Source organism: Triticum dicoccoides, chromosome 5B (assembly GCF_002162155.2).
Source record: "Triticum dicoccoides isolate Atlit2015 ecotype Zavitan chromosome 5B, WEW_v2.0, whole genome shotgun sequence".
In the NCBI taxonomy this organism is placed as follows: domain Eukaryota; kingdom Viridiplantae; phylum Streptophyta; class Magnoliopsida; order Poales; family Poaceae; genus Triticum; species Triticum dicoccoides.
Window position 1 is genome coordinate 569,535,025 of NC_041389.1, and position 9,759 is coordinate 569,544,783.

The following is a 9,759-nucleotide window of genomic DNA, read 5'->3' on the forward strand; positions in this document are numbered from 1 at the left end:
TTGATGTTCAACATGATTCATGGGGGGAGACGAAATGCTACTGATGGGCTCAACAACAACTCATCGGAATTTCCATATCACTGGACTTCCACCATCATGTGAACACAGTGATAGCATTGGTCAGACCAAAGATGTAATGGTGTATGCTCGAGGGATCAACCACGAGTAAGACAACATTACGAGCATCGTTGGTACTGATTTGATTTGACGATAGCCCACACTCAAATCAAAGGATTGATAAGACAATAGGTCCAGCAACTGATCACAGGGACCAATCGATGAAGATATCATCTTTCTTCAACACACACTACACAAGAATATCCCTTTGGAACGAACTAAGTCAGGCAAGCTTTTATCTTCCAACTCTCCAAGTTGTTGTCTAGCTTAACCAACTAGCTCAGGGATATCTAACACCGATTCTTGGAGAGAGGGTGGTTCACAAGAAACCAACTTGATCACGAGCTCAACATAACAGTCAGGGGACAACCTGGTAATACTTCCGAGAAGATATTCGGAAAATCACGAACCACCGGTATGTTACTAAGCTCGAGAACAATCTCGCTTTTGAGGGCAAGATGATATGATCAAATGAGTGAGGACTTGACAAGATCCTAACTCATCAATCGAAGGGTGCACCGAAATAAGGACTAGGTAGCACGATCAGTCTTAGAAGGATGATTCAAAAACCAACACGCTAAGAATGAAATTATTGTCCTTTAACTACCAAGCAACGAGGTTGCTAGGAGTATTGATTTCACACGTCACAATTCATTTGTCGGTATTCCGGTTGCATCAACACGAAGACCGAGGAATGACTAATGATGGTGAGAAGTATCACTACGTCAAAATTCATGAGAGTTGGTGCAGTTCTCATGACAATTCTGACATAAAGGGGGTAATACTCCAAGGTAGAACAGAACCAAAAGCTAGATTGGCATTTGATCTGTGGAATACAACTGCTTTGACCCAATCCTAGATATGGATGAGGTACTGGAGTTTGTTTCTCCAAGTCATTCAGGACAGAATGGCTTGACGGACCACAAGAGTAATAGGCATCTATAAACGAATGCACGCATACTCTTGACTATCAATTGATAGACGAGGGTCAGAATGCAACTAAAGAGAACAACTCAAAGGAACATATAATTTTCTGAGTTGTGGATGCATAGATTAGTATGTCGAGCGAGATCAACATTTCTTCCAGATAACCCATGCAGAGAGGTAGGACTGGCAGAGTCACGATTTATGAATGGAGATCTCCTCAAGAGTACTCTAATTGTGATCTTTTGATCCAATAAACATCTGCCATAAGCGGTTCATAGTATTTGGAAGAAGGAAATACCACGGACCTCGAGGACTATCGCAAAGTTACTAATATCCTAAAGGAACTAGCAAACACTATCAACATGAGATAAGTAGAGTGAATCTCGGGTTCAAAACCCAGAAATAGAATGCCTTCTAACTAAATGGCATCACGGGATGCTTTCGATAATGACGGCCAGAATCATCACACTGGAAACACAGATCATGGCTAGACCACTAGATGATCCCCTAAGCACTTAGGGTCATAATTATTAACTCCAACATATATGTCAAGGCAATAAGGTACCTCAACTCACTAATTTGTGTGATTAATCTGACCAAAAGGACATCGGGAACGGGAAGAAGGGATTTGCAAATGCATCAGACTGTTTAGAAACCTGGGATGACTCGGACAACATAACGGCTATAAATGCTCAAAAAGATTTGAGACATGCTACAAAAATGGTGGCATAGCCACTCAGAAGCACAATACCAAGGTTTCGAGATCAACAGTTAACATACAGAAGTCGTAGGAACTGAACTCAAGCTTAAATCCAACAATCTTATAAATCTACGGATTAGTAACACGTGATCGTGATAGAAAGAAGAGAAAGCCTAGTTCCTTAACCCCGTAGGAAAGATAAGATGACTCAGATCAGAAGGGCATAAGATATAAGGAGTAAAAAGAGCCTTACGTTCCATCCCACAATCAATTCCCTTATATAACTAAAGAATTTCTAGACTCAACTTCGACCAGTTCGGCTTGGTAATCCTACAGGCAGTCAAGCTCTGATACCAAAGCTGTCAGGACCCCGACTCAATGCCACATCGATCTAGCATGTAACACCTCATATCACTTTGCGGCCTCACGCACGGTATTCCCACGGGTGTCACCTTACCTTTATCCGGGACCGTTTGCGCCTTTTGGCACACGTATATGATGGTGTCGCTAGCATCCATATGATAAGGAGCCTGGGCTGACATGACTAGTCGTAAACCCAAAGTGGCACAGACTTACAGGGACAGGCATCCATGACCCAGCATCGAACGTGTCGGTCATCAGCAAGTGGGTCCGGGCTGTAGCTCTGGGCTAGCAGGACTCCGGTAAACCAGGCTGTAGCGGGCTAACAGGACTCCGGTACTCAATGCGTGACATTTCCCCGAAGGGACAGACACTGGAACGAAGAAGGACACATGCCGACCAGCCTAAGTGTTCCGGAGCAGTAGCAAGCTACCATGGCTCAATCGAAACACTAGGAGACATTTCCCGGTAAGAGAGGCTACTAAAGATAAACAACTAGATAGTCAGATCCTACACATACCAAGCATTTCAATCATACACACAATATGCTCGATATGTGCAAATACAACAAGGCATCACAACATGACTCTACGACACAAGTAAGTATTCATTAGGCTCCGAGGAGCGGGATATTACAAACAGGGGTCTCATGACCCAACATTCAGAGCATACAAATCAAAGCACATGCGGAAGCTATGATGTCTGAGTACAGACATCTATAAATGAAAAAGGCTGAGAAGCCTGACTATCTACCAGATCCTGCCGAGGGCACAAGATCGTAGCTGAGGTAACAAGCTAAACGTCGAAGTCCACGCGGAACTACTAGCGAGACCGAAGTCTCTCTGCAAAAACATAAAATAGGCAAACGTGAGTACAAATGTACCCAGCAAGACTTACATCAGAACTAACTACATATGCATCATTATCAACAAAGGGGATGGTGGGGTTTAATTGCAGCAAGCCAGCTTTGACTCGGTGGCTATCCTAAACTACGACTGCAAGCAACTCTTTTGAGGTGGCGCACACGAGTCCAATATTCACCATATCAATACACCACTATGGATCCGCTCCCGTCTCCCTACGAGAACGCCATCCATAGCACTCACGCTTATCCTGCGTATTTTAGAGTATCCACTTTCACTTGTCTATGAACTGATATAAGCAACCCAAAAGTCCTTTACCGCGGACACGGCTATTCGAATAGATGATGTTAACCCTGCAGGGGTCTACTTCTTCATACATGTTTCCACCACTTAGCGTCTTCACACGACATGTGCTCGGCAGACTTCAAGCGAAAGCCGACGTGGGTGTAGACCGCGACCTACCTAAACACTCAAGTCTCTAGTCCAGGTTTATCGCCTATTCGGGTTCCATCCATGAGGAGATCCGGCCGGAGTTTCACTCACAGCCCCAAACGATGTGAACAGGGTTCCGTGACAGCAAACGGGCGCCCGGTATACCCGGCCACGTGCCTACCGCATCACAGCCCACCCCTACGGTCAGCACTGTCCACGGCCTCCAGCATACTACAAACACCAGAAACTACTTGCAACTCCTGGACAGAGGACAAGGGTGAATAAGAAGTCGAGCGGGGTCATATTTCAGGGCCCAATGCATGGTAGTAGATGAATCATGGATCACAAACACAGAACTCAGTTCCTAAGGACGGCTTCAATGAGACAACCCACCATGTACTCCTACATGGCCTCTCACCGTTACCTTTTACCAAATCGTGTTCACACACTTAGCTCACACACAGTAGGACATGTTCACACACCTCTGATTCATCCCCGATGAATCAGACCTGACTCAACTCTAAGCAGTAGCAGGCATGACAAACAAACATGAATGAGTAGGCACAACAGGGCTCAAACAACTCCTACTCATACTAGTGGGTTTCATCTATTTACTGTGGCAATGACAGGTCATGCAGAGGATAAAGGGGTTCAGCTACCGCAGCAAGTAACAAATGACTCGTTGTTGTCCTAATGCAGTAAAAGAGAGCAGGGCGAGAGAGTAGGATTGTATCGGAATGAACAAGGGGGTTTTGCTTGCCTGGCACTTCTGAAGATAACATTCAGTCTTCATCAGTGTCAACGATCACATCATCGGTACAGCGTCTACCGAGGGGGAACAACACCGGCAAACACAGAAGAAACACGATCAATGCAATGCACAATATGATGCATGCTATGACATGGCAATATGAATGCGTTTTGGGCTAATGCATCTAGCAACAGGTTAAATGGGGTTGGTTTGAACACAAAATTCAAATTCAAACTCCATATGTGAGAGTTTAAATGCCATTTATTTGTTTTGTCCAAAACAGAGGACAAACATTGCTCAAACATGCATGAAAATGGTACAGATGGATTCCTTGAATTTTTCTAATAATTTTTCATATATAAATTATTTCATTCTGAGCTACGGTTGAATTTATATGATTTTTAGAAGTTTGGGGTATTTTCTGAAATTTCCTTAATTAAAATAAATCCAGAAAATCAATTACTGCGTCAGCCTGACGTCAGTGTGACATCAGCGGGTCAACGGGACACGGTCCGGGTCAAACCTGACAGTGGGTCTCGCGTGTCAGTGTAATTAGTTAAACTAAAATTAATTTAAACTAATCCTAAATAGTTAACAGGGCTGGGCCCCACCTGTCATTGACTCAGGAGAGTCAACCAGGGCCCACCCGTGGTCAAGGTCAACGTCGGCTACACCGGCGTTTAGCCGCCGGCGAGCCCGACGCGGCGGCGAGAGTGGTTTTGGCCACTCCGACGACCAAATGGGTCGCAGAGGGCATCTAGGTGGACCTGGGGACGAGCCGAAGCTCTTGGTGGAGTTAGCTGGGGTCGGGGTGGCCGGAATCGGCGCCGGCGGCGACCTAGGTGGCCGCCGGAGTTCGGCCGAGGTCGAACACGGCGCTGCGGTGCACTAGAGGGGAAACGGAAGGGTGCTGCGGGCTCCTGGGAGGGCGGCGAACTTGGTAACATGCTCGGGCGCAAGCTGGGGTGGCCCTGGCCACGGCGGCGCCATGGCCGGCGGCGAGGAGCAATCGACTCCGGTGATTAGGGCGGCTAGAGGGTGCGTTCCGCAGCGAGAAGAGAGGGGAAAGACGGCAGGGCTCACGTAGATCACGAAGCGATGCTCGGGGTAGCCGGGGGCGTGCTGAGGATGACGAATCGTCGAGGGCGAGGGCGACCGAAGCTTGAAGACGGAGTCGAGGCGGTCGTCTTGGGGCGTCCGATGCTCGGGGCTTGCTCTAGGAGGTGTAATGGATGGTGGCGGAGCTTTCAGGCGAAACGGGGAGGCGAGGGGAGCACGGTAGGCGTGGCTACGGCGAGCGGCGGCGACGAGCTCCGCTCGGGAGAGAGCCAGGGAAGGGGAGAGGCCACGGGCGAGGGAGAGAGGGGTCAGGGGGGTGCGTGGCGCTCGAGGGAGGCATCCAGAGCGTCGGGGAAGGAGAGCGGCAAGCAGGAGGTGGCTCGGCGCGTGCCGGCGTGCGGTGGCCACACGCCTCGCGTCCTTCTGGCGCGAGGTGGGAGACGGTGGCGGTTCGCTGGGCTGGGCCGCTGGAATTAGGGCAGGTGGGCTGAGAGGTGAGCGCCAGGTAGGGTTTCTCTCCTCTCTGCTTTTCCTATTTCTGTTTTTTTTATTTTGTTCTGTGTTTATTTAGTTTAGTAAAATACTAAACCATTTTATAAAATCCTGAAAATAGTTATGTGGCTAGAACTAAAATATACCAAACCACATAAAATGTTCTAGTATTATTGGACATATATTATTTAATTCAAAGGCCCAAAATAAATGTTTTAGTCACTCCAAAAATATTGGTTTGCATTTTATTCTTGCCAATATTTTTCAAAGCTGAAAAGGAACATTTCCTTGGAAACATTTGAAGCAATTTTTAATGTTGATCATCATTTTTTTTAAATGATTTCTGAGGCTCTCCAATTCCCCAATTCAAATTTAAAGAAATTTAGACATGATGCATGGATGCAATGCCACTAGTTACAAGCAAGCTCTAGGGCTGTGACAATGGGTTGCTAGAGTAACAGAAGCTTAAACCCTAGTTTATGCACTACTTTGTAAGGGACCAATTTGGATCCAAAAGTTTAATGCTATGGTTAGATTTTATCTTAATACTTTTCTCGTAGTTGCGTATACTTTCGAGGGGGTTAATCATAAATAGGAGGTTTATTCAAGTAAGAACATCACCCAAGCACCGATCCACCCACATATCATATTATCAAAGTAGCGAACACGAATTAAGCCAACATGATGAAAGTGACTAGATGAAATTCCCGTGTACCCTCAAGAATGTTTTGCTTATTATTAGAGACCGTTTTGGCCTGTCCTTTGCCCCAGAAGGATTGGGATACTTTGCTGCACTTTATTTATCATTACCTTTACTTGCTTGTTACAAATTATCTTGCTCTCGAACTACCTGTTACCGACAATTTCAGTGCTTGCAGACATTACCTTGCTGAAAACCGCTTGTCATTTCCTTCTGCTCCTCGTTGGGTTCGACACACTTACTTTTCCAAAGGACTACGATTGATCCTGTATACTTGTGGGTATTCAAGGATCTTTTCTGGGGCCATTGCCGGGGAGTGAAGCGCTCTTGGTCAGTGGAAATTGGTAAGGAAAAAAATATTACTACGTGTTGAAATTTATGGTCACTTGTTACTATGGAAAACAATCCTTTGAGGGGTTTGTTTGGGATATCTTCACCTTGACCGGAAGCACAATTAGTTGCCCCTCAACCTACTGAAAATATTGGTTATGAAATTCCTTCAGGTATGATAGAACAATTGCTAGCTAATCCTTATGCAGGAGATGGAACTGAACATCCTGACATGCACTTGATATATGTGGATGAAATTTGTGGATTATTTAAGCTTGCATATTTATCCAGAGATGAAGCTAATAAGAAGGTCTTCCCTTTATATTTGAAGGGAAAAGCATTGACATGGTATAGGCTATGCTATTATATTGGATCTTGGAACTAGAATCGTTTGAAATTGCAATTTCCAAAAAAATTATCCTATGCATCTAGTTCATCGTGATCGGAATTATATATACAATTTTTGGCCTCGTGAAGGAGAAAGTATCGCTCTATCTTGGGGGAGGCTTAAGTCAATGTTATATTCATGACCCAATCATGAGCTCTCTAGAGAAATTATTATTCAGAAGTTTTATGCTCGGCTTTCTCATGATGATCCATCCATGCTCGATACTTCTTGTACTGGTTCTTTTATGAAGAAGACTATTGAATTCAGGTGGGATCTTTTAGAAAGAATTAAACGCAACTCTGAAGATTGGGAACTCAAGAAGGTAAAGAGCCAGGTATTAAGCTTGAGTTTGATTGTTTTAAATCTTTTATGAATACTGATGCTTTTCAGAAGTTTAGCACTAAATATGGACTTGACTCTATGATAGTAGCCTCCTTTTGTGAATCATTTGCTACTCATGTTGATCTCCCTAAAGAGAAGTGGTTTAAATATCATCCTCCTATTAAAGAAGAAATTAAATAACTAGACGTAGTTAATGATGAAACTATTATTTACAATGTTGATCCAGTTGTGCTTACTACTTATATTGAAAAACCACCTTTCCCTGTTAGGATACAGGAACATGCTAAGGTTTCAACTATGGTTCGCAAAAGTAATATTAGAGCACCTAAACCTGCTGAACAAATGAAAGTAGATCCTAGTGTTGCTATGGTTAAAGATCTCCTGGTAGAAAATATTGATGGGCAGGTTATTTACTTCTGTGATGAAGCTGCTAGAATTGCCAAACCTGATGAAAAAGATAAACATAGACCTATTGTTGGCATGACTGTTGTTTGAGTTAAAATAGGAGATCATTGTTATCATGGTTTATGTGATTTAGATGCTATCGTGAGTGCTATTCCTTTTACCTTATACCAAGAAATTATAAATGATATAGCACCCTCTGAAATAGAAGACATAGATGTCACTATTAAACTTGCTAATAGAGACAGCATCACACCACTTGGGATTGTTAGAGATGTTGAAGTCATGTGTGGGAAAATAAAATACCCTACTGATTTTCTAGTTCTTGGTTCCCCGCAAGATGAATTTTGTCCCATTATCTTTGGTAGACCTTTCTTGAACACTGTCAATGCTACTATAGATTGTCACAAATAAACTGTCAGTGTTCGCTTTGGCGATGAGTCTCATGAATTTAATTTTTCCAAGTTTAATAGACAACCTCATAAGAAAGAATTACCTAGTAAGGATGAAATAAGTGTTCGTGGCTCTATTGTTGTGCTTCCTACTGATCCACTAGAACAATATTTGCTAGACCATGAAAATGATATGCATATGCATGAAAGGAATGAAATAGATAAAATCTTCTTTGAACAACGACCTCTGCTCAAGCATAATTTGCCTATTGAAACTCTTGGAGGTCCTCCTCCACCTAAAGGTGATCATGTATTTGAACTAAAACAATTGACTAACACTTTGAAATATGCTTATATTGATGAGAAAAAGATATATCCTGTTATTATTAGTGTTAACCTTTCAGAACATGAAGATGAAATATTATTGAAAATTCTAAAGAAGCACCGTGCTGCCATTGGATATACCCTTGATGATCTTAAGGGCATTAGTCCCACTCTCTATCAGCACAAGATTAATATGGAACCTGATGCTAAACCCGTTGTTGATCACCAACGACGTTGAATCCTAAAAGGAAAGAAGTGGTAAGAACTGAAATACTAAAACTTGTGGAAGAAGGTATAATCTATACCATAGCTGATAGTAGATGGGTAAGCCGTGTTCATTCTGTCCCTAAAAAGGAGGTATTACTGTTGTTCCTAATGATAAAAATGAACTTATTCCACATAGAATTGTTACTGGCTATAGAATGGTAACCGATTTCAGAAAAATAAATAAAGCTACTAGAAAAGATCATTACCCTCTGCCTTTTATTAATCAAATCTTGGAAAGATTATCTAAGCACACACACTTTTGCTTTCTTGATGGATATTTTGTTTTTTCCTCAAATACCTGTTTCACAACCTGATCAATCAAGAGAAAACCACCTTTACCTACCCCTTTGGAAGTTATGCTTATAGACGTGTGCCTTTTGGTTTATGCAATGCACCTGCTACCTTCCAAAGATGTATGACTGCTATATTCTCTGATTTTTGTGAAAAGATTGTTGACGTTTTCATGGATGATTTTTCTGTTTATGTAACTTCTTTTGATGATTTCGTGAGCAACCTTGATCGAGTTTTGCAGAGATGTGAGCAAACTAAACTTGTCTTGAATTGGGAGAAGTGCCACTTTATAGTTAATAAAGGTATTGTCTTGGGGCATAAAATTTCTGAATGAGGTATTGAGGTGGATAAAGCTAAAGTTGATGCAATTGAGAAAATGCCATGTCCTAGAGACATTAAAGGTATTCATAGTTTCCTTGGTGATGCTAGTTTCTATAGGAGGTTTATTAAAGACTTCTCTAAAAGTTATAGGCCTCTTACAAATCTTTTACAGAAGGATGTTCATTTGTTTTTGATGATGATTGTGTAGAAGCCTTTGAAACACTTAAGAAAGGCTTAACTTTTGCACCTATTATTCAACCACTTGATTGGAACTTGGCTTTGGAAATTATGTGTGATGCTA